Source organism: Schistocerca piceifrons, chromosome 4, assembly GCF_021461385.2.
Source record: "Schistocerca piceifrons isolate TAMUIC-IGC-003096 chromosome 4, iqSchPice1.1, whole genome shotgun sequence".
NCBI lineage: Eukaryota > Metazoa > Arthropoda > Insecta > Orthoptera > Acrididae > Schistocerca > Schistocerca piceifrons.
In genome coordinates this window covers 661,038,149-661,064,998 of record NC_060141.1, presented here as the reverse complement: position 1 = coordinate 661,064,998, position 26,850 = coordinate 661,038,149, and the positions used below count along the sequence as shown (strand labels likewise).

Here is a 26,850-nt window from a genome sequence, read left to right as displayed (position 1 = left end):
CTTTTGTTTATTGCTAGCGCGTAATTGTAGAGAGAATCTCCTTTGTAGTTGCAGTCTTTCATTATTGTACAGTAAAACAGTTTTGGCATGCACGTAGATTTGCATTAAGTATTTCGCTGCTGCGCTTGCAATTAACGAGATATTATGTTCAGTGCTATGTTAATGTGTTCTCTTATTGTTGCTCTTCAAATTGTGCTTTTCTGTGTTATCGTGTGAAATATTGTGACAATAATGGCGTGTGAAAAACATAACACTAGGCTCCAAAGTAAACTGAGAAATAATAGTGACGACGAGCGTAGCTTGCCAGCACCACTGTGTAATGAATTAACAGACGTTCAAAGTAGTAATTTGGTAACTGTGCATAGGGAAATGGAGCGGGCTGCAAACAATGGCGTAGACAGTGAAACAGGTAGTGAACAGGGAAGCATTATCGATCGATCGGTCGGCAACAGCTCGCCTCAGGGTTCCGATATGACAGGACACAATTTCGCAAATACTGTAGATTCAGGTTTTGGGTCCTCACCGTTTTCTCAAATGAGTCAAGACACATTTTCTGCTTGTCAAAATGTGAATGTTGCCGGTGAAAATGCACTGCAAAAAAGCATAGAGAAACAGATTCCTGACACTAATACATTACTATTGCAATTAATTCAACAAATGGAACAAAATCAGAGACAAACACAGCAAAAGTTAGACACAATGGAACAACTTGCAAAAACTCAAGAAAACTTAAAGGACACAGTAGTACGATTTCAACACGAATGGACACTCTGAAACTTGGTTCAGAAAAACACACTGAGGAAATAAGTACACTATCGGAGAAAGTAGCCGAACTTTCGGATCAGTTCACTAACTTATCTACGAAGGTAGATGATAATCTGAATGACACAAAACCAGTAGTCTTTAATGAGACAGAAGAGTGCGAACAAATTAGGAAACTGAAACAAAATCTGAATCAAATTAATACGCAACACCAAAGAGAAATCCGGGAAGTACAAGATCAGCTGACACAGGTAATACAAGAATTACGTATTTCAGAGGACACTCGCGCCCCAATACGCGATGAGGGACACAGAAATATGAAACAGCCACAAAATAATAACACTGGACACTTCGGAAATTATGAAAGAAATTGGCAAGGCGCATTGGATTTTGAGATGGAACCGCCGAAGCGAAGTAACAATGACCGATATGCGACTCACCGACACGATGATTTTGACTATAAGCTGTTCATTACTACACGTAAATTCAAAACATTTAAGAATTCTGGCAATGACGTTCATCCACAAGCATGGCTCCATCAATTCTCTCATTGTTTTCCTCCCAACTGGTCGTTAGAGCACAGATTAGAATTTATGTGTGGCTACTTAGAGAATGAACCAGCTGAAAGAATGCGATCGGTCATTCACGATTGTCACAGTGAAGGAGATTTTTATCATGCCTTCCTCTCAGCATATTGGTCTCAAGCTACACAAGACCGAGTAAAACATAGCATCATAATGATGAAACATTTCGAACAATCTGAATTTTCCAGTCTTGCGAAATATTTTGAAGACATGTTGCACAAGAATCAGTACCTGTCAAACCCATACAGCCCCTCAGAACTCATCCGCATTTGCTTAATCAAACTGCCTGAACATTTGCGACATATTATTTTAGTAGAACGTTGCAAAGACGACATTGAAGCTTTTCAGGGACTGTTACAAGAATTAGAAATTGACACAGACAGTCGCGGGATGCGAAAACAGGAAAACAATCACTACAGGTCACATCCGTCACAATTCCGTGACGACAGAAACAATAACTGGACACGACAAGTCTAATCTTACAACGCAAATCGTGACCAAAACAGACACCACCCGTATGACAACCGTTGGCAGAGTAGTAATAATTACAGGGAAAGATCACCTCTCTGCAGTAATGACTATCACAGAGACAATCAGAGAAACAGGCAATATGGGAACCAAAATAATTATTATCAAGGGAGACAGAATAACTTCAGATGCAACGGTCCAGCGCGCAGTCATGATTCAGGGAGAAATTCTCCACCACGTGACCGACAAGAAAGGAACTATGGAATCTACCGACATGACGACAGACGATATGATCGTAACGACAGACCTGAATTGCATCAGAACTGGCGGGATTCTAACAGAGCTGGGCCCTCTCGCCAAGGCGAATTTGTAGAAGTTAGGTCTCCTAATCCCAATAACAACGCGCGCCAACAAAGAGACAGACAATGACTCGCGCCGCAGGCACCCACGTGCGCTGGCTGGCTCAGAGAAAAATAACATAGAAGCTAACCTTGAGAAAAATTCCAGTATTCCTTACCGACGTATACTGCATGATAATTGCGTTCAAGCTGAAACTCTGAGTACTTTGAAGAGTAAAAGATTGTACCACATTTCAAATGTAAAACCGTTTATTGAGAGATAATCTGCTTTTTAACTTTGTCTTTGCCATAAAACTTTTCACTTCACATTTCTAGTATGCTTTGTCAGACTTAGAATCTGTTAATATGCAACAATGTTTGAAGTTCAATATCCAATCAAGAACCAAGAGAACTTATTTAGACAGTAATTACAAATGCATTGTTATAGTGAACAGACGACACAGTGTTTTTGTGTGTGTACATTCTTGCTTGTTAGTGGCACGATTATGTAACGACTATAAGACTTACATATTTTGAACATATACCGGTAATGCTAATGACATTGCAATGCAGCATTTTGGTTTACTTGAAAATACATTCTGAATTTAAAGTACTTTCTGAGAGATACCAGATGACACAGTGGTTAGTTTATGTGACAGCCACACGATTTTATCACGCCGCTACTAATGAGTGACAATTTACAATGTTGCTTTTTCAGTGTTTCTGTTTTATATCTGCACAGTTTTTCTGTATTATTCTGGAAAGTAAAACATGTTTTAGTAGTAACTTTTGTGGTATAGCTACAATGAGACAGCGTTTTCCGTAGCACAACAATACGTTACAGCACAGTACTTTCTTCATCACGGAAATAAGCATAATAACTAAGATATCTATACGCAAAGCATTTCACTTTTGTTTATCGTGAGGTAAGTACATTGACTTCTGCAGAACTTAGCTTTCGGAGGACGATAACTATGACACTTCCACAGAGATTATCTTACAACAAGGCGCACATTTAGCGCTACAGGACACGCATTTGAGAGATTTTGTACTTAAGCCATTTATTTTTCAAGATTTTTGAATTACAAAGAAAGTTTTCCATTATACATTTCATTCCATTGCTGTAATCTGTAACACCTGAGGGTATAATTACATTAATCCTCAGGGGGGTACACGCTTACTTTGTGTACCATGTGTTTGGCAAGCACAAGGAGCCCTAGCTAATATGGTATTTGCTTATACAACTTTACACGTCGGTACCATATTTCCCTAACACAGAATTACACAGCTATCTGATTATTTGACAGAGAAACAAACATTCTTGTTACTACGTCAGTGACAGATGTTTACGCAATTACACAGTTGGATAGCTTCACACTTATGAAACTGTATTTTGTCTGTACTTTGTAAACTGTTCATATTTTTTCGGAACCATTGTGATACTATGAGAGCTTTGAATGATGTATTTGGTATGGGATCATGATTTTTAAAGTGCGTTTGAGGCAGATGACACTTTTCACATGAGCAGAGAATTTTTTTAGGTTTTGAAATTATTGGAGGAAGCTACGACGATTTTGAGAGTTGACTGAGGTGTTATGATGTTATTATCATGATGACTATGTGTATTATGCTGTTGCGGTATGTTTATGATCAGTAAGCAGATGCTATATGAGTTATTTGATTATGCTACATATCTGTAATGATGAAATATTGAAGAAGTGTTGACGAATAAGGTAAGGAATAATGAGTAGTGGTTAGGGACTCTGGTTTGTGAAAAAGGATGTTGGAAACCAAGAATCGTACTTTAAGAGTTGTGAAATGTGTGTAAATGCGTGAATGTATCACTATGCCGGCGAAAATGTTTTGGACACTGTTATATTCATAAGATTTTGTATCTACATTTGTAACGCAAATTTTCGACCTGTGAAATTTTTATATGAGACTGTCACTGTGGTGGAAACTGCCGTGGTAAATATTTCAGCAAGAAAGGTAAGTGACCTTGGCGTAATGCGTTTTTGGCACCCAGCTGAGAGGTAGACGTCTGACAAAAGAAAGACATTAGGTGCAAAAAAAAAAAAAAAAAAAAAAAAAAAAGGGAGGCCCTTTCCTCGCTATTGACATTCCTTTGTAGAAAGCATCCCAAATACAACACGCTCAAACTTGAAAACATATGATTACACTGTGGAGCTCTTAATTTATGATTTACTGAAATGTCTAATGAAATGACGAGAAATATTTTATGTCTATACACCTGATTATGACTACTGTCTTTATAGTTGAGAGATTTTTCACTACCTTATGAAATGCCATATGGCTAATGAATGATGTGTCATGCCTTCCTTGTACATATTTTCATTTTCTTTAATATCTAGTTTCTAGCTGCACTGCAGCGTTGGTTAAAATAAAATTTAATATATGTACTAATATAGTTATTTTATGCCTACAGATCCAGTGAATAAGAAATTTAGGATCTACTTCCAAGAAAACGAGGGCACATAAATAGACATTTCCCTTCACAGGAATTGCATAAATAATTTCTTTACGATTTGGTAACTTATCTGCTAGTGTAAGTTCTTGTGATACATCACTCTAGTGTTAAGATGTGACATAGGTATTAGACATGGCCATTTTTAGTGTAATATTTTTTCTGCTTGAGCTTTGTCATGTTTAGATGCTGCTGCTGTTTGCCAGGCGTAGTGCTACTAAATTTCACGTTGCATTACTCTGTTAAGCCAGTTTACTACTGATTTATTTTTCTTGTTTGCTGCTCATTGCCTTATATTAGTTGTAATTTATGCTGCTTGCTTTGCCTATTTAAATTTTTTGTCATTGATGTTTGTGTTAATTGTTTTGTGCTGCTGCATTGCCTCGTCCCTTAGTTTAGCATCTGAGCTCAGTAGATTTAAGTTAGCTTAAGAGGGGGTAGCCTATAAGAGAATGAGTTGCGATGAACTTGAAGAAATGCACTGAGAGGCTATACGAGAAAAGTACAGAAAGCAGGTATAGATAGGACTTTTGGAAATAATGAAGAACGAAGGGAGATCTCCGAGAAGTAAAGAAAGTTTTATTTGCAAAATACTGCAGTAAAACAAACCCTGTCCTTTCCTTGTATTATAAATCGCTATATGTTTGTGTACCCTTGGGTATTCATGTTTTTCCTGTATTTATATGTTTATCTGATAAGACTTATGTTGTAGAATTTTTCTAATACTAAGCTACATTCACTATGATGAGGAATACTGTTATCCTCAAATATAATTGACGTGAATAATATGTTATTTACCTTGTAAATATGCTTAGACATGATTTATTCTGTTTTGTTTTAATGCTCATGTGTGAAGTTGATGTTTCCAAAGCTATTCTGATCTTTTATGTATTTACTTATGTCATAATTCCTGTAACACTGATGTATATGTTATTTCGATTCTTTTGTAAAGCCTGTGTTACTACAAATGTTATCTGTATCGTTATGTTCTTTAATGATGTATTTTGTACCTTTGTAATTGTATTCTCATGTTATAAAATTGTAATTGACACCAGTTTATCAAACTAAGTAACTTGTAAGCATCCATTTCACTGCACACATTTCCGTTGGTCATAGTATATGGACAATATGTGAGAAGTAGGGACTGTTAATGTTTGCATGTGTGTTAATAATTCAGCAAGGGACTGGATAACAGCATTGCTGGTTCTAAGGATATTTCAAGCAAATTTTTTGTGAATGGACAAGTGGTGGTTTATGGACTTGCTATATTCTCTGCAAGACTCTTTGATGGTGATTGTGCACCTGCACAGTCACAACAGATGGCTGCTGGCCATCTCTACCAGGACTACAGTGGGTCTGCATCTTTGATGGCCCACCAATTTCTACAAGGACTGCAATGGGTCTGCACCTTTGATGGCCCACCAATACCATTATTTCTACAAGGACTGCAGTGGGTCTGCACCTCTGGTGGCCCACCAGTACCGTAATCTCTACCAGGACTACAGTTGGTCTGCTCTGTGATGACCTAACTACCAATATTCTTCAAAACGTCGACTGACTCTGCTGTGGGTTTGCTCTGTTGTGGACCAATACCTGTCTGCATGTCAAGAGTCAGCACTGTCTTTCCATTGGAAGGCCAACACTACTTCTTCAAGATTGCATGGAAATCCACTAATTCCGTGTGCATTTTCTTTTACTGCTCAGACTTTGAGAAAAACACTGCAACGTTACTGTGATGAATGATCAGGGCTGTCTTTATGGACTGTGAGAAAATTTTAGCTTTTGACCAACAATGTATCAATAAGTGTGTGCATTTGATATCTTTGTTATTGTAATTATGAAAAATTTTATCAAATCATTATTGGCCACTGCCCAAGACAATTTGTAAAATTTTTTGTGGGGAGCATGGGGGCTATGTAAGTAGGCTGTTTAGGTTTTCTTATTGGTAACGCCACGTAGGGCTCTGTGTGAGAATCACTGGCTGTGCTGTGTGCAGTCTGTGTCTAGTTTGCATTGTTGTCTGCCATTGTAGTGTTGGGCAGCGGCAGCTGGATGTGAACAGCGCGTAGCGTTGCGCAGTTGGAGGTGAGCCGCCAGCAGTGGTGGATGTGGGGAGAGAGATGGTGGAGTTTTGTAATTTGTCATGAACTGCTATATATTATGACTATTAAGGTAAATACATTGTTTGTTCTCTATTAATATCTTTCATTTGCTAACTATCCCTATCAGTAGTTAGTGCCTTCCATAGTTTGAATCTTTTATTTAGCTGGCAGTAGTGGCGTCTGCTGTATTGCAGCAGTTCGAGTAACCAAGATTTTTGTGAGGTAAGCGATTTGTGAAACGCATAGGTTAATGTTAGTCAGGGCCATTCTTTCGTAAGGATTTTTTGAAAGTCAGATTGCGTTGCGCTAAAAATATTGTGTGTCAGTTAAAGCACAGTCTTGTATAATTGTTTAAAGGGGACGTTTCAATGTAAGCTTAGACCAGATGTGGTTTGAATTCAAAGAAATAATATCGATGATTACTGAGACATATACCAAATAAATTAACACGTTTGTTTGTGAGGCCATCTTCCGCAGCAAGCATATAAATACTTCTTTTGCAAATCAAACTGCCTTTTCCTGCTGCTATTTATTTTATTTAATCCATACGCGTTTCGCCTTCTACTGTTTTAAGGCATCATCTGTGGGATCTATAATGATACAGTTTTGTTAGTTATAGATTATCAAACAGTTCACTCCTGAAGTTGTGTCAACTGGCATAACTGTAGTGACCCAACAAAATGACGTCTAACAAACACATACATTCAACTTATGTAGCTCAGATGAATATTTGGTTTTAGAAAAAGAAACGTTGGTGAACGTCCATAAACGTCTGTGTGCAGTTTATGGTAATGATGTAGCTGATAGTACTGTTGGGCCATGGGGAAACAGTTATAGTGTCAGGAAGTGCAGAAACTGAGCTCCATGTTCTGCCACCTCCGTATTGGCCCGTCGCAACCGCTGCTCCCGACACGGAAAGTCGCCCAGATGCCATAATCAGGAGCATCACAACACGGCAACTGACATCACATGTATCGGTGAGCAATGCATCAGTGTAAATAGCGGATTATCGGAAATTCAAAAATGTGCCCTAGATGTATTCTATGTGGAATGTTCACAACAGAAAATAACATTCGAATGAAAGCTATTTCATCCGAACTGTTTGAGCAGTTTGAGGCCAATGGAGAGGCATTTCTGTCGCGGATCGCTATAGGTAAGAAACACTGGTTGCATCACTTTGAGCCGGAAAGCAAAAGGCTGTAGCTGACATGGTACTGCCCGCAATCATGAAAAAGAAGGCAGCTTTCTCTGGTAATAACATTCTTTTGGGATAGTGATGGTGTCGTTCTTGCGAACGTTGTGCCAAAACGGTCAGCCAGTATTTGAAATGCATATATGAAGACGCTGAACAAAATCAAGAACCGTTTCCGACACGTTCGGCCTGATAAGAATCCAAAAGCAATCTTGCTCCAACACGACAATGCATGCTCACATAGAAGCCTCAGAACCTGGGAAAGCATTGTCAGATTCGTTTGGAAATCATTGCTTCATAAACCCTATAGCCCAGATCTAGCTCTCTCGGACTTTGTTTGGCCACTTAAGGATTCTCTACGAGTGACACACTTTGAAGATGATGAGATCGAAATTCACGCAGCGAAGACATGGCTAGAAACACGGGACAAGAGCTTTTACTAACAAGGAATATGTGGTCTTAAACAACACTGCCGTAAGGCCCTAGAGCGCTGTAAACTACGTAGAGAAATAGTATACGTAAAATAATGCTAACTGATGTTGACACTAAGTTCTGATTGTTAAGAATAAATACGTTCTGACTCTCGTACACGCAAGTCTGTAAAATCCGTCTGATGTTGCTTTTTACCAATTCGAAATCTGTTAGGGTACATCATTAAGCAAACTTTTTATAATTAGTTTTGTGTGCATCGCTGTGTCCTACGCAAATCAATCGAATTCAAGTTGGGATAACACTCAAAGTTTCACGTTTGTTCGTTGAATAACCGTTCTGTTCAGTTACCTTGCCGTATTTATAAAAGATGGCGTAGCACATCTGAACCCAAAAAAATTACGCTAAATAAACTGTAAAATTCATAGTCTCCATAATACTGTCGCAGAAACCGTGGTGTATTGGTTATCATACTAGAGCTAGACTGTTGCCTGGAGGGTCGTGTGTTTACATTCTAGAAGTATCCACAAATATCAAGAATCATTGTGCTGGAATGTTCTGTAACTGTATATATACCATATGTGTTCTGGCCGGAGGCAGTTCGCTCCGCGCTCTTGTATGTGCAAGTGCTGAATAAACCTTCGTTAAGTGAAGTTAGTGTTCGTCATTCATCTAATTACACCATCTTCTACGTGACATTATTTTGATTTATTTGAAGAGATAACCTGCCGTTGGAAAATTTTATGAGTGGTCTCTCAAGACAGGAAATGACACGAAACCTCTTATTATTCTCCACGTATGAAGACAGAATACGAGAAATGTAGAGTTAATCACTGCCACATTGTGGATAGTTAATACTACGTGGTTATATCGAACTTTTAAGGACAAACTTATGTGTACGTTTTTAATTACAACGTGGTAAAAGGGGAGTTAATGATGTACAGAAAATGTATCGTTAAGGTATACAAGAATAAAGTAGAAATTAAACTTTTTGCATTGTCTACGGTGTTCTCAGTCAACATGCAACGCAATTTCAACGTAACATCAAATTTATATATATATATATATATATATATATATATATATATATATATATATATATATATAACGTGATATCGCTTGCCGTGCTGTCCTGTTAAATGTGGTTACAATTGCACCCGCTGTTTGACGTGAGTCCGTTCTTGCCTGTTGCATAATGTACCTGCAATGTGCTGCGTTTGATCGTGGTCGATAACCTGCTTCCTTTGGGCGGCAGTACCTGTGGTTCGGAACGCTCCCCATGCACGTGAAACAATGCTGTGAGCTATACCAACTTCTGGGCTACGCTCGCCACACTTCGCCCTTCTTCTAGTTTCCCGATGGTTCTTACCGGCCATATTGTAATGAAGAACACCACCACAGTGCACCGCAACTCTCGCCGATAGACCCATACAGTCTTTTTCCCTTTCCTTCGACTGCCTCGTGTTGCGAGGCCAGGCCGATTTGGCACTATAGTCACACTGATTTCACGCCATGTGACGTCCAACTTTCTGTGCACGACTGGGGGAGCTCTGGCGAAATGCTTCCGGACTTTCGTTCATCTCGACCGACTAGTTAATATGTTATGTTACTTCGTCTTGTCTGTAACCCTCACATAATACTGATTCCTGAAACTTTGTAAGAAGGATAGTTGTCAGTCTTCAAGCTGAGAAAAGAAATAATGGAATGTTCTTTGTAAGAAAAACGAACAGCTTCATGGGACATCTGCTACAGCATTCAGGAATAGGAAACTTGGTGCTGGAAGACGCAGAAAAGGGAGTACAGGGATAGACAAAGACTAGTATAAGCTAAATAGACTATAGAGGATGTTACAGAGATGGAAAGATTGACATAAGACAGGAAAAGTTGGAAAACAGCATTATACTAGTCGACAGACAACGTGGACACACGCGCCGGACTTTAGCACTTCTAGGAGCTCTTTTGTTCAGGGGAAGCGTACCAGCTAAATCGCCGAACTACGTTTCACAGGTGTTCAAGTGTCGCGGTCAAACTTGATACGAAACACCTGCGCCGAGAGATAGCCTCGTGTGTCAGAGATATGAGAACACCTGCTGTCTGCAGAGAACTGGTATCGCCATTCTGATTAGCTCAGGGACCGGGGGAGAATTTTTGCGAGGCCCATTTATAGCTAGATGGCGAGTGATCTAAGAATTCTCTAATGAACTACGAATGCTGCCTTTCATTGGCATGGAACCAAATTTGACACTTATGACTTCATGACTCTGCGCGAAGCACAGGCGACCGCTCTTAGACGTCTAGGACTGGTGCGATTGCCGAGTGCGTCTGTACGCAGCCGTGATACAGACAAATGCGAATATGAGCATTAATACATTGGATTTCTATCAACGCTAGCTGGCATAGTAAGAACAGACTTCCTGGTCTAGCTCGAATCTTCTTGATGTGCGCACTCCTATTCGTGTAGTTTGGGAATCAATGTTCAGGAGGTGCTTTTGAAAAATTAAAAAAAAGTTTTCTTACTTTAAAATATTCTCAGGGATGTTTATTTCATTGTAGTGTTCTTCCCAAGTTCGCCAGAAGCTCATTCTCGAGTTACAAGGCAATTTGTGAAAAAGTTTCTCCGAAAACCAAGGGCAGCGGGGAAACAAATAATTGACATGTAATTTCAGCGAGTGCCTAACAGGTATTATGGAAGTTATGAGCGTGTTCGAACTTGAGATCAGACCAGCCTGTTATAACTTCTGCACAAACTAGGGCGAAACACGTATGGAGCGAACAAAGCAGCTAATGATGGAAGCTGCCAAAGAGGCCCACTGGACCACTATGGCCTCGAAGAAGTAGGAGGACCGACCTTTTTGGATATGGAAGGATTGCTTTGTGGTCCAATGATCGCTAACTATAGGTAGTTTACCTGGACTACAACAAATGTAACCGAAAGTTTTAAACGCGATTTTCTGGAAACCGTATTTTTCAGATCAGATTTGTGGGAAACATAACTTGACATCGATGCGTACGACTTTGATTGGAATTTGATGCCGGCATTCTAAATTGAATTCTCTATTAGCGTAAGTAGCCGTTTTGCGATATCTTCAAAAGTCGATCGTGTGTACGAAGAGAATGGCATTTGTTTTAGCACGTCAGCATTTTGGTAGAACTTAATATTTTTCAGTTATTCTATGTATACCGATGGGAAAATATATTGAAAATGACTTAGCTACACAACATTATTTTGTTATAAATCTAATTGGAGATCTTCGGTAATTCCCGCCAGTGACCAATGTTCCGGCTGCAAGGGTTCCTTCCACCTGGTTCAGAGGTTACAGAGAGCATCCGATGTCGACATAAAAATGGTTTCTTAAAGATAAAAGTGTAAGGAATAAAACTATATCATCAGATTTAGCGTTACTTTTTACTATACTCGAAAAAATCACGAAAATCACATATTTTTTATGCGTTCAAATAGAACTACCGTCTTAAAGTTCATTTCCGATTGCTTTTCTTATTCTTTCCTGGCTCGAACAACGCCCCATCTCTAGTGACATCAGTTTTTAAACTCTTATTCTCTCTTGTTAATTCGATTCTGCTCGTCCTCCTCAATTTTCGCCAGTGCTTCTAAAAAAAATTTTATCGTGTGCCCAGGGATAATTTTTTTTTCATTCTGGAAGTAATTCTTCTACATCCACAGTATTTCATTATTTCATTGGTCACTAATTTCGAGACAGAAGCCCCGGTTTCAAGCGCGTATGCTCGCTGAAGGCAGCCAAGCTGTCATCGTATGTTGCTGGCCAATTGTCGAGGAATATCCACAGTTTTCTGTCTTACTATCCACTGCACACTGACATCACTTCTGTGCTTGTCGACTGAGTCTATTATTTGCAACATCTGGTTTTTCTATATGCGTGATTCTTAACTTCGCAGCCAGACGCCAAAGCAAAGTGAGAGTGACACTAGATAACGTTGCTACAGTGTAATTCGCGGCTTTCAATAATATTCGGGATTATAAAGACTTAGTTTTGACTTGTCAGAAGCGATGAAATTATGTTCACTGTTTGATATTTGTCTTATCAAATTGAGTGCTATACGCAAGTGCTAGATAAGATGAAGTGGAATTCTTCATTGACCTCTGGCTGTATGGATCTATCAGTACTTTCCAAAATGTATGGTTTAAAATTATTGCTACGAAAACGTGCTGAAAAGTAATGCCTCCGAATTTTTTTATGCTTGTTAACATTCTTCATGTCTACATACCTGTGGCCCTCTGCTGCTAGAGGGTTAGGAATTGTAGCGCGTAACATGGCGGTTTGTATCTTAACTACAAGGTCGTGCTAAAAATTAACGCCTCCGAATTTCTTTATTTTTTTCTCAATATCGATTCAGGTATTACATGTCATGCGTGTTACTCGGTCGAATTTTCCCCTTCGCCGACGTAACTCGCAACCCTTTACCCTTTCAGGGCTACGAACTGTAGCGTACAACGCGGCTTTGTGTAACTTGACTATGTCGGTGTGTGAATGAGCGTTAGAAAACTGAAAGCACGAATTCTAAGAGGAGCACACTTTTCTTCTGCATGAAAATGCCAGATCACACACGAGCGCTGCGACATCTGCAACAAACCGATGCTTTGAGTTCCTCGATCAGTCTCGACAGGGTCCATTCGATTTTCATTTTTTTCCAAAACTTAAAGAAATCCTTCGAGGACTTCACTTTGATAATGAAGAAGTGCTTGGAACAGAGGTGTTTGTGGCTCTGTCAACAAAAACTGGTCACCCGCTGGGAGAAATGCATTTGTCGCCAGGGTGACTGTTGTGAAATAAATGTGTGGACATGAAGAATAAAGATGAAGAATAATAGACTAACGTTTGTTTCATTCAAAAAGTTTTAACAGTTTACGCACAAAAAGTCGGAGGCGTTATTTTTAATCACGCTCTCTTAATTTGTTAAATATTTGCTACGCAACGGGGAAAAGGGTCTAAATATTGTTCATTTTACTTTTTGGTATCTATTTGACTATCGCCCTTGTTCATGTTATCCACGTGTGTTTTGCCATTTTCTACAGTTTGTTAATGTTAAGGCAAAATCGTGGTGGAAGATGTTACAGCTCAATAATATCTAGCTCTAAAAATGAATGCCACGCGAAAACTCTGAATTATCAATGTTAGAACTTGATCGCGAATCGATATGCATCACCGGCACTATGACAATTCATCAAAGGTGTTTTGGTACCTTGATGGTTACCGTGTCAATAGTTATGATGTCCCTAGGACACTCACGATAGGATCACAATTGCAGAAGTGGTAAAATACTGCTACAAGTGCTTTCCCGCCGCTCCACATTCAAATCGCTGGCGAGCTGACTGAGTAGATCGTCAGTTGTCCTAGTGTGGCTCTGAGGAGGCGAGGTGACGTTCGTTTGTCAACCAGTTGTAGGCCGTCGTGAGCGCCGGTTTAAGCCCGTGCAAACATTTTTATGAGGCTGCTCTGGCTTTTGATTCGACTTAGTGTAGCTATATTTTATTAAGCAGTTTACTGGGCGAAGTGTCAGTATTTTGAGAAAGCAAATAATTCACTAATCATATGCTGTAAGTATGTACACGATTCAATCACATTATTGTGACTACCCTCTACGTTCGACGTCAACGTGCAATAACTACTTACAGACCGTAGGTGGCCGCACTAGCAGTGAAGGATATATTAAGCGAGCAGGGGGAACGCAGGAAACAGAGCAGTCAGGGCGCAGCAGTCAGTCGTCCTTTTTATGTTTTTTGTAGGTTTTATTCCGAAAATCCAGATTTCGGCTAGTGCTAGCCACTATTTTCTAATCTCGTCGCATGTTGGTTCCCTGTTGTTCGGGCGTCAGTCACAGTTCTTTGAATACTCAAGTAATCACATAACAGTTGCTGAGTGCACCCAGTTTCCGTATGGAAGGTAACCTGAGTACAGTCGTTCTAAATCTACATCTACAGGGATACTCTGCAAATCACATTTAAGTGCCTGGCAGAGGCTTCATTGAACCACCTTCACAATTCTCTATTATTCCAATCTCGTATAGCGCGCGGAAAGAATGAACACCTATATCTTTCCGTACGAGCTCTGATTTTCCTTATTTTATCGTGGTGATCGTTCCGCCCTATGTAGGTCGGTGTCAAAAAAATATTTTCGCATTCGGAGGAGAACGTTCGTGATTGGAATTTCGTGAGAAGATTCCGTCCCAACGAAAGACGCCTTTCTTTAAATGATTTGCAGCCCAAATCCTGTATAATTTCTGTGACACTCTCTCCCACATTTAGCGATAATACAAAACGTTCAGCCTTTCTTTGAACTTTTTCGATGTACTCCGTCAGTCCTATCTGGTAAGGATCCCACACCGCGCAACAGTATTCTAAAAGAGGACGGACAAGCGTAGTGTAGGCAGTCTCCATAGTAGGTCCGTTACATTTTCTAAGTGTCCTGCCAATAATACGCAGCCTTTGGTTTGCCTTCCCCACAAAATTTTCTACGTGTTCTTTCCAATTTAAGTTGTTCGTATTTCGTTGAATTTACGGTTTTTAGATTAGACTGATTTATCGTGTAACCGAAGTTTAACTAATTACTTTTAGCACTCTTGTGGATGACCCCACACTTTTCGTTATTTAGGGTCAGCTGCCACTTTTTGCACCATTCCGATATTTCTTCTAAATCGTTTTGTAGTTTGTTTTGATCTTCTGATGAATTTATTAGTCGATAAACGACAGCGTCATCTGCAAACAACCGAAGGCGGCTGCTCAGATTGTCTCTCAAATCTTTTATATAGATAAGGAACAGCAAAGGGCCTATAACACTACCTTGGGGAACGCCTGAAATCACTTCTGTTTTACTCGATGACTTTCCGTCAATTACTACGATCTGTGATCTCTCTGACAGGAAATCGCAATGTGGGAACGGAGCGATGTTTCTGACGTCGAAAAGGGGCATGACGATTGGCTTTCGGGCCAAGGGTGGAAGCATTTCTGAAACAGCCACGTTTGTAAACTGGTCGTGTACTGCAGTGGTTAAAGTATGGCAAAATGGCCCTCTCGAAAGCAGGCGCCAAGGCAACTGTGTCGCATCACGGGCCATAGATGACAGGCTTTAAATGTATTCTCAACTGAGAATATGGATATCAGAATGGAATGACAATGATGAAAATTTGTGTAGGACCGGGACTTGAACCCGGATTTCCCGCTTATTGCGAGCGGTCGCCTTAACATTTGGCTATCCGTGCACGGCTCACGACCAGACACAAACTTCCATATGTTGTCTACAATGCCTCTACAACCTGTACTCGTGCATCCATTATGTATATTCCCGTAAAGGCAGGACATTTTATTTGAAAGTCGCTTGCCCGAACATGTCCCAAGGAATAATTGCATCGTAATTCGAGAATAACACAGGCACTGCAATGTCGTATAGGTGACAGAGGCCAGCAACGGCTGCAAAGATGTGTACGAGTGAACAGACGTGTAACTGTTGTCCAACAGACTTCCCAGATGAACGAAGAGACTGACAACAGCGTCTCCTAAACGACCGTTGCTGTACATGGGCCTCTGCAGAAGGCACTTGGTTCATGCACCCATTCTGGCTGCCGTTCACCAGCAACAAAGGCTGAAATTTGCACTGCAATACCGCAACTGGCGTCCACTGACTGGCGACAGGTGGCCTTTTCATATGAATCACTTTTTACACTAGTGGCCATTAAAATTGCTACACCACGAAGATGACGTGCTACAGACACGAAATTTAACCGACAGGAAGAAGATGCTGTGATATGCAAATGATTAGCTTTTCAGAGCATTCACACAAGGTTGGCGCCGGTGGCGACACCTACAACGTGCTGGCATGAGGAAAGTTTCCAACCGATTTCTCATACACAAACAGCAGTTGACCGGCGTTGCCTGGTGAAACGTTGTTGTGATGCCTCGTGTAAGGAGGAGAAATGCGTACCATCACGTTTCCGACTTTGATAAAGGTCGGATTGTAGCTTATCGCGATTGCGGTTTATCGTATCGTGACATTTCTGCTCGCGTTGGTCGAGATCCAATGACTGTTAGCAGAAGATGGAATCGGTGGGTTCAGGAGGGTAATACGGAACGCCTTGCTGGATCCCAACGGCCTCGTATCACTAGCAGTCGAGATGACAGGCATCTTATCAGCATGGCTGTAACGGATCGTGCAGCCACGTCTCGATCCCTGAGTCAACAGATGGGGACGTTTGCAAGACAACAACCACCTGCACGAACAGTTCGACGACGTTTGCAGCAGCATGGACTATCAGCTCGGAGACCATGGCTGCGGTTACCCTTGACGCTGCATCACAGACAGGAGCGCCTGCGATGATGTGCTCAACGGCGAACCTGGGTGCACGAATGACAAAACGTCATTTTTTCGGATGAATCCAGGTTCTGTTTACAGCATCCTGATGGTCGCATCCGTGTTTGGCGAGATCGCGGTGAAAGCACATTGGAAGCGTGTATTCGTCATCGCCATACTGGCGTATCACCCTGCGTGATGGTATGGGGTGCCATTGGTTACACGTCTCGGTCACCTCTTGTTCGCATTGACGGCACTTTGAACAGTGGACGTTACATTTCAGATGTGTTACGGCCCATGGCTCTACCCTTCATTCGATCCCTACGAAACCCTACATTTGAGCAGGATAATGCACCAGCGCATGTTGCAGGTCGTGTACGGACCTTTCTGGATACAGAAAATTTTCGACCGCTGCCCTGGTCAGCACTCTCTCCAGATCTCTCACGAACTGAAAACGTCTGGTCAATGGTGGCCGAGCAACTGGCTCGTCACAATACGCCAGTCGCTATTCTTGATGAACTGTGGTATCGTGTCGAAGCTGCATGGGCAGCTGTACCTGTACACGCCATCCAAGCTCTGTTTGACTCAATGCCTAGGCGTATCAAGGCCGTTATAACGGCCAGAGGTGGTTGTTCTGCGTACTGATTTCTCAGGATCTATGCACCCAAATTGCGTGAAAATGTAATCACATGTCAGTTCTAGTGTAATACCTTTGTCCAATGAATAACCGTTTATCTCCTGCATTTCTTCTTGGTGTAGCAATTTTAATGGCCAGTAGTGTATGTTCCATCGGACAGATGGCCATTAGCACGAAAGGTGTGAAACGTCTGAAAGTAAACACCCTGCAACAGTCATGGTCTTAGGAATGTTTTCGTGGCATTCCCTGGGAGATTTCGTTATTCTGGAAAGGCAGAATAGATCAAGATAAATGTGACATGTCCGCTCATAGAAGTAGTTTGATTTTTACATTTTGTTTTTCCTCTGTACTAAGGCACAGTGCAACGTGTCACACAGCTCGGAGTGTACGAGCGTAGTTAAAAGAGCACTAGAATGAGTTTACTGTACTCTCCCGGCCACCCAACTCCCTGGATTTGAACCGTCGAGAATCTGATGGAACATCTCAATCGGGGTGTTCGCGCCATGGGTCGTCAACCGAGAAACGTAGCGCAGCTGGTCATGGCACTGGAGTCGTCATGACTCCAAATCTCTTCCAGAACCTCACTGACTCTCTTCCTGCACGTCTCAAAGCGGTCCGCCCTGCAAAAAGTGGTTTTTCAGGCTTTTGCTTGGTGGTCACGGTAAGATGACTGGACAGTGTAGTAGTGGCCGCAAGTGCGTATTAGAGCCAACCCCCCTCCCCCTTTTCTGTGTCTGCATGCGAAGGCTAAACTCAGGAACTAATGTAGGGATTTTGATGTGTTTTCACTAATAGATAGACTAATTCACGAGGTAGGTTTGTGTGTATAATTTGTGGAATATGCAGGGTGACCGAGAAGGAATTGCCATTAGGGATATGACAGGAGCGACGATTCGAAAGAAAACATCTAGTAAATGTTGTTGTTGTTGTTGTTGTTGTGGTCTTCAGTCCTGAGACTGGTTTGATGCAGCTGTCCATGCTACTCTATCCTGTGCAAGCTTCTTCATCTCCCAGTACCTACTACAACCTACATCCTTCTGAATCTGTTTAGTCTATTCATCTCTTGGTCTCCCTCTACGATTTTTAACCCTCCACGCTGCCCTCCAATACTAAACTGGTGATTACTTGATGCCTCTGAATATGTCCTACCAACTTATCCCTTCTTCTAGTCAAGTTGTGCCACAAATTTCTCTTATCTCCAATTCTATTCAATACCTCCTCGTTAGTTATGTGATCTACCCATCTAATCTTCAGCATTCTTCTGTAGCACCACATGTTGAAAGCTTCTATTCTCTTCTTGTCCAAACTATTTATCGTCTACGTTTCACTTCCATACATGGCTACACTCCATACAAATACTTTCAGAAACGACTTCCTGACACTTAAATCTACACTCGATGTTAACAAATTTATTTTCTTCAGAAACGCTTTCCTTGCCACTGCCAGTCTACATTTTATATCCTCTCTACTTCGACCATCATCAGTTATTTTGCTCCCCAAATAGCAAAACTCACTTACTACTTTAAGAGTCTCATTTCCTAATCTAATTCCCGCAGCATCACCTGATTTAACTCGACTACATTCCAGTATCCTCGTTTTGCTTTTGTTGATGTTCATCTTATACCTCCTTTCAAGATACTGTCCATTCCGTTCAACTGCTCTTCCAGGTCCTCTGCTGTCTCTGACAGAATTACAATGTCATCGGCGAACCTCAAAGTTTTTATGTCTTTTCCGTGGATTTTAATTCCTACTCCGAATTTTTTTGTTTCCTTTATTGCTTGCTCAATATACAGATTGAATAACATCGGGGATAAGCTACAACCCTGTCTCACTCATTTAAAACGGGGGTAGACGATGAAATTGAAGTTGTGACATCAGCCACAATCAGCGACTAGTAAAAAGTAGTGCTGGATCGGCTTTACGTTTGTGGTTGTCTTAACCGTTTTTTTTTCTCTGTTGATTTCATTTTGTTTGTTATTGTATTTGTTAGGGGCCAACGTCCCGAGACGGTTGTTCAAGTTCATCGTTGATCCATTCCCTCAGTTTTTTATTTCAGAGGGCAGCTAACCCTCTCACCGAACACGCTGAACTACCATCCCGATCGCTCGGCTATCTGAGCGCGCTTCACGTCCAACCCAAATTTCCAACTTGTTGCACACTACACGAGTAGCGTCCGCTGTCCATTTCCGTCATTACTGTCAGACTCGCGCTCATTCCCGCAAGAGGTCTGATGAAGAGAACATCTGCGCTGAAAGATCTTTGTCGTCAAGGTGCCTATATTTATATGTTCTGTGACTGTTCTTTCGGACATGTCTTGCCATAATGCAGCATCTGTGTTACAACAACATTCCTGAAATAGACTGGCCTGTCCAGAATCGCGACCTGAACCTATAGGACACCTTAGGATAGGACACCTTAGGGATGACAGAGTCTTGACTTCGCTCCAGACATCAATGTCCAACGTCAGTACCTTCTATTGTCTCGAGGAAGAATGGCCACTCATTCCTCCAGGACATTCAGACCGTCACTGAATATGTTCCCAGAAGAGTTCAACCCATTATAGCCGGCCGGAGTGGCTGTGCGGTTCTAGGCGCTACAGTATGTAGCCGAGGGGCCGCTACGGTCGCAGGTTCGAATCCTGCCTCGGCCATGGATGTGTGTTATGTCCTTAGGTTAGTTAGGTTTAATTAGCTCTAAGTTCTAGGCGACTGATGACCTCAGAAGTTAAGTCGCATAGTGCTCAGAGCCATTTCAACCATTTTCATCCAATCATAAAGACGAATGGTGGACACACCCCATACTAATGTCCACTATTACGTATCCGGATACCTTTGATCAGTTAGTCTTTGTTGTACGAAATCCCAGTAGGCATTCCGGCTGTTTTGGCCCCAGTTCACTGTCCCACTGGATTATGAACAAAGATATTTGACACAGAGGTGGATAATTTCATGCAGTGTTGTAATGGATAGCTCAAATTATATTTAACATGTAGATAAGCTTAAGTTATCGCAGTAAGGTGTTTACGTAAAAAAATACAATAATTCACTTCTGATCGTTAGTTTCTCCTCTTAGTATGATAATCTGATGGTTTGAGACATTCTGTGTATCCATCGTGGTTTATGGTATGTGTAATGAATGTACACTGAAGCGCCAAAGAAGCTGGTGTAGGCATGGGTATTGAAATACAGAGATATGTAAACAGGCAGAATACGGCGTTGCTGTCGGCGACGCCTATGTAAGACAACAAGGGTCTGGCGCAGTTGTCAGATCGGTTACTGCTGCTACAATGGTAGGTTATGAAGATTTAAGTGAGTTTGAACGGGAACGCGAGCGATGTAGCATCTCCGAGGTAGCGATGAAGTGGAGATTTTCCCGTACGACGATTTCGCGAGTGTACCGTGAATATCAGAAATCCGGTAAAACATCAAATCTCCGACATCGCTGCAGCCGGAAAAAGGTCCTGCAAGAATGGAACTAACGACGACTGAAGAGAATCGTTCAACGTGACAGAAGTGCAATCATTCCGCAAATTGCTGCAGATTTCAATGCTGGATCGTCAACAGGTGTCAGCGTGCGAACCATTCAACGGACCATCATCGATATGGGCTTTCGGAGCCGAAGGCCTATTCGTGTACCCTTGATTACTGCACGACACAACGCTTTACGCCTCATCTGGGCCCGTCAGCACCGACGTTGGACTGTTGATGATTGGAAACATGTTGCCTGGTTGGACGAGTCTCGTTTCAAATTGTATCGAGCAGATGGACGTGTACGGGTATGGAGACAACCTCATGAATCCATGGACCCTGCATTCAGCAGGGACTGTTCAAGCTTGTGGAGGCTGTGTAATGTTGGAGTGATATGGGACCCCTGTTACGTCTAGATACGACTCTGATAGGGACACGCACGTAAGCATCCTTTCTGATCACCTGCATCCATTCATGTCTGTTGTGCATTCCGACGGCCTTTGGCAATTCCAGCAGGACAATGCGACACCCCACACGTCCAGAATTGCTACACTCTTGAGAGTTTAAACACTTCCTCTGGTCACCACACTCCCCAGATATGAACATTATTGAGCATACTTGGGATGCCTTGCAACGTGCTGTTCAGAAGAGATCTCCACCCCCTCGTACTCTTACGGATTTATGGACAGCCCTGCAGAATTCATGGAATCAGTTCCGTCCAGCACTACTTCAGACACTAGTCGAGTCCATTCCACGTCATGTTGCCGCACTTCCGCGTGTTCGCAGGAGCCACACACGGTATTAGGTAGGTGTACCAGTTTCTTTGGCTCTTCAGTGTAGTTTTCACAGGAAGCCTTTAGAACGGTTTCACGACAATGTGGTGTTGTCAGTCGCTTTGAAAAGTATCTATCCTAAATCTACTGCAGATTGCATACGACCACCTCCAATCGTCACTGGGTCATTGGGTATTATACAGACTCCGGCAGACGTTTCTGGTAATCAGCCAGTTGTTTCAAAATACAGCCCGCTCTTAATAACTGATGAGGTCGACGGAAGAAAGTGCTAGCCCTTAATTTCCCAAGGATTAGTTTGATCACATTATCTGCTGTGTTTTCGAACATGCTGTTAACAAGTAGTTCCATTTGTATCTTTATTAAATGCTTCCACACAAATAGTTTCTGTCCTTCTTATATTTGTATGCTTATCATTTAACCAGCATATAATATCCAATATATGAATATGAAGCTAATGTAGGCTAGTACCTCTTTCCACCAACCCCTTTAATTTTTCCCACGGAATTTCGCATTATCGCTCAGCTTCTGCTTTGACAAATTTAAGTTTTCGAACAATATGTAAGAGGTAGCCTGCCGTTGTAGTAGATATTTGCTTTTATATCAAACATATAGTAAGTTTTATTACTGAATGTTAAGCTTGCGTTGATGCTTTTCAGAAGTTTTCCAAACTCTGAAATGTTTTCGCAAATACTTGTACTTTCATTTGCTAGTTCGTTAATGCTGTCATCTCCTGGGAGAATATCTTGATATCTGTTAGCATTTTACGATTATTTGCAGCGTCTTCAGTCCAAACAACTCTGTTTCCTAATTAAAAAGAAATATTTTTCGTTACTGTTTGCATCCCACATGTTTAACCACGCTTGTAGCCGTCTTTGGTGTGCAATACACTCCTGAAAAATTTATGATTGACAATGCAGCTTTCAATTTGAGAGCGCAACAAGAAGTCACGCCCCAGTTCGTCACTGAGTCTCAGAAGTCTGGTTCAGACTTTCCACTTAACACACGTCCAGATAATCTCAATGGATCCGAGGCAAATGCTGAAAGTTGTGAGATTCCTCGAAATACCGTGAGTTAGTTTTCTCTATCAGTTGCTGGAAATACCTGACTTGGTTGCTCAGGCGACAGCTATCTTTTCTAATGATGCTAGTCACAATGTGGGACTGGTTACTAGCTACGCCCTCAACTGCAGTTGGAATGGCCTCTTCCACACTTTGGAATGATTCTCACAGCTACGCAAACTAGAAAATAGTGTAATTCGCCATCCTTGCCAAAATTTCTCCAAGTGATGCTATTACTCGCCGTATGTGCGAACTGCAGACTATTGACAGACCACTCCTACAACTTCTTCAAGATGAAACCTCTAGAGCAACGTTTGTATCAGGTGACGCGTGACTGTTGTAACTGTACATCTGTACACAACATTCAGATCACTCCTTTACAGTTGATCTCCATTGATTAATTAATATGTATTGTATGAATTACTACATGTCACACGAACACATCCCTTCTCGTGGCATTTTCTTTAGTCACCTGTCTTATATCTCATAACTCCCTACTATAACTCTTCGGATGACTTTAACATTGTTCTGCAGCTGCACGTTGCTGATACGTCCAGTTCCTTCTCTTCTGGTTTTATTATTGCAGAACATGCCGTACTACAAAGTGATTATTTCGAATTCGTTTCCCCATTTCTAGACAAATGTTTGTGCCTGGCAGATTTCTTTCACGTAAGATCGCATGGCATTGATAGGCCCGAGTCCCCACCTGGGGAAGTTTGGCCACCAAGTTGCAAGTCTGTTCAGTCGACGCCACATTGGGCGACTTGCGTGTCGATGATGAAAGAACAATGAGGACTACACAACAGCCAGTCCCCGAGCGGGGAAAATCTCCGACCTGGGTCCGGTGCATGGCAGTCAGACACAATGTGCTAAGAGGGTGAACTTTTATGCAAGAAATTAGCATAGCGCCAGCTGATTCGCTCGCATTGACTGTACGGACTGAACAGATTCTTTTTGTTTTTAAATAATCGAATTTCTATGTTGTTCACAGACTGAAGTACCTTCTAAGCCTTTCACGCTAATTAAGACCATATAAGCATAGTCTTTTTCGAATGTTCTTTTGATGAAAAAGCGATCCTGGTGGCTGGAGTCCAAAATTTTTGTTAACCATGCCTTTTGTGTTCTTGTGCGTACATTCTAGTAGCAACTTTCATCCCCTAACAGATATTTCTTTATATCTAACCGAGAAGTGAAACACCAATTTTGATAAACTTAGCTTTAAAATTATTTTCATGTTGCGAAATATTTTCTTAAAAATTTTCATCCCCTATTGCGCTCCCTTAGGAGTTGAATTTCCAGAAACACTTTTTTTTTTAAATATCTAACTCAGAAGTCAAATACCAATTGTAACAGATGTAGCTTTAAAAATCCTTTAGTAGTTTTTTAGTAATTATTTATTTTCAAAAACTTTCAGCCACTATTTTATCCCCTTAGGAGTCGAGTTTAAAGAATATCTGAAACACATATTTATTGCTTTCTGACTGAGAAACCAAATACCAGTTTTCGCAGTTCCAGCTTCAAAATTCCCTTAATAGCGACATACTTACAAGAAGCCTTTATCCCCTATTTCACAGCCTTAGGGGTGGAATTTCAGACAAACTCTTCTTAAACGGTATCTACAATATAAGATTCACACCTTCTCCAGATTTCAAGTTTGTATCTTTAGCGGCTCTGGCTGAACAATGAAGAGTCAGTCAGTCATTTATATATAGAGATTTTCTATGATTGCATCCATTTGCTCCTATGAAATATTTGCATCAGTCATTTTGGGAAATCATGCTTCCGAGACAGCAGAACTGATTCACTTTTACTCTTGAGTCTTCCACACACTTAATGAAAAGTCGTTTCGGTAATCTGATTTCTAATACTGTTTGTTATTTTGACTTTGTTTTATCCTTACTACCAGATTGAGTTTTCGTCTATGTTTTCGTCATATTTCTTAACGCCTATTAATTTCGTTGGAGATGTAGTGACTGATAACGTATGTTAACCCTTAAGCTACATAAATACTATTCCTGCGATTTGGTCACTTAACTGGTGTAATGCAAATAAGAGAAGGTTGGTTTGATCACTACAGTGCGCGCTTTACTAGACGTGGTCCTACTTAAGGAAGTGTGCCATTGGCCGCCTTTGATGTTTGAACTGACTTACCCAGCCAGTTACAAAAATGGTTCAAATGGCTCTGAGCACTATGGACTTAACATCTATGGTCGTCAGTCCCCTAGAACTTAGAACTACTTAAACCTAACTAACCTAAGGACATCACACAACACCCAGTCATCACGAGCCAGTTACAGTGCGACCTACAGTTTAGCGCGGATTCCAGACTATGGCGCGTCTTATCATTTGGACAGTAACAGGTATACGTGTCACAGATGAAAGAGGTAATAAATTACAGAAAAAATCCCTAGACTAAGTTGGTATCGAACCTAGACATTTGGATTTGTAATCTGTCGGCGATCTGTGAGTAAGGTAACGATTACATTCTTATCTGTGTCGAATGAGTTCTAAGGAAACAGATGGAAGTGAAGGAAAAAACTATAAGATTATCTAAACAATTTAGGAGAATCCTGTGAAACATAAATACAACGGCAATAAGAAATTTTGGCACTGTCCTTCTGAACGCAAGATCAACATTTACCATAGAAGGGAGCGTTTTTCTTTTGTGCCTCTTTAAAACATAGGTCGTTGAAGGAAATAAGTCTGGCGGGTACTATAAATACAAAAAAGAAGAACAGGCTACCGAAAATACATTACAGGCAAACGCTACGACAAATATTACTGTCCTATCAGTATTAGGTCTGGCAATGGGTGTATCGTTCTCCTCTGTAGCTGAATGATACTGTAAGTAGCTGATGAAAATTGAGTTTCATATGCGCAGTATAGTACTGTGAAACGGTTCAATGCTATGGCAAGAAACACTAAACCTGCGGTGTATGTTGATGGTTTGGCAGAAGACGTCGACGACAAAGTTCAGCATGCAGCATTCATTCCATTTGGTAACATAATTGATATTCAGATACCTAATAAGAAAGACAGAAACAGTTGTTTATCGTTTGATGTATTTGAGACTGGCGAAAATGCAGAGGCTGCAATTGATAACATGATTGATTCAGAAATTTTTTGCAAGAACCATCAGAGTAAATTTGGCAAAACTTCAAAAGATTAAAGAAGACTCATTGAGACCTGTGTGGGAAGAAGATTCTTGGCTTCAGCAATACACAGCTGCAACACCAAAAAGAAAGTTGTTAATGCAAAGACGAGATCTACCAAATGGAGGGAAGATTGAGGCTGAACCTGGAACAAAGAAAGAGAAGAAAAACCTGCAAGTGTGTTTCTGTATCAAAATAGGAAAAGCTGATGTTGGTCTCATAATAATAACGCTCAGAAATGGCACAGCTCCTAAATCTGAAGAGAATTTTAGATGTCTTTCTACGCATGAAAAAGATTTTGGTTATTATTGAGTACCTTTCATCGAAAAATATTGGATTTTATGCGCTAAAGAGAACATTTCACCAATCATAATGGCACAGGGGGATCTGTAAATACAGAAGTGCAACTGAAGATGAGAATTTAATTCTCAAGCACACTGGACCTGGAACACTTTTCATGGCAAACTCTGGTCCAAATAATAATGGCTCACATTTTTTTCCATGAACTGATAGGTCTGACTGAGTAGATGGGAAACATGTTCTAGTTGCCCATGTTATTAGTGGTCTGGATGTTCTGAAGGAAATGGAGAAATGTGGAACAAAAATAGACACAGCAACATAAAAAGTAACATCTGCAGCACGAGGCGAACTTGTTTCATTCTATTCACAGTGCTATTTGTGTGCTCATCCTCTCCAGTAATGTGTCTCCCTTGGAATCTGTTCAGCAGCACAAATTAACTTTAATTGTACAACTCAGAATGTATTTAAATCTATCATCATTGTGAAGTTATGTAGAAGTTTTGAGTTATGTAGAAGTTTTTGGCAAACTGGCGCACAACCTAATTACCATTAATTAATTTAAAGTTCGATCCACATAAAGTCGTAATATGAGCAATGCACTTGACTATGCATGCAAGTACGAGTTATTACAATGCTTTCGAATCCCTTTAGTTTCTGTTCCGCCTTTTTCCACTCTGCAGTCTATTCTCCCATCAACTTAGACGAGCTGCCATGGAACTTTTCTGCACGAGGGACAGTATGGGGTCATAAATATGTTTCTT

At 41.0% G+C, this 26,850-nt stretch overlaps 1 protein-coding gene across 1 annotated transcript in view; it reads right to left on the bottom strand.

The window, feature by feature from the left end:
- LOC124796098 (lathosterol oxidase-like) overlaps positions 1-26,850 on the bottom strand; it is a 106,595-nt gene that overhangs the window by 66,014 nt on the left and 13,731 nt on the right. The window lies entirely within an intron of this gene.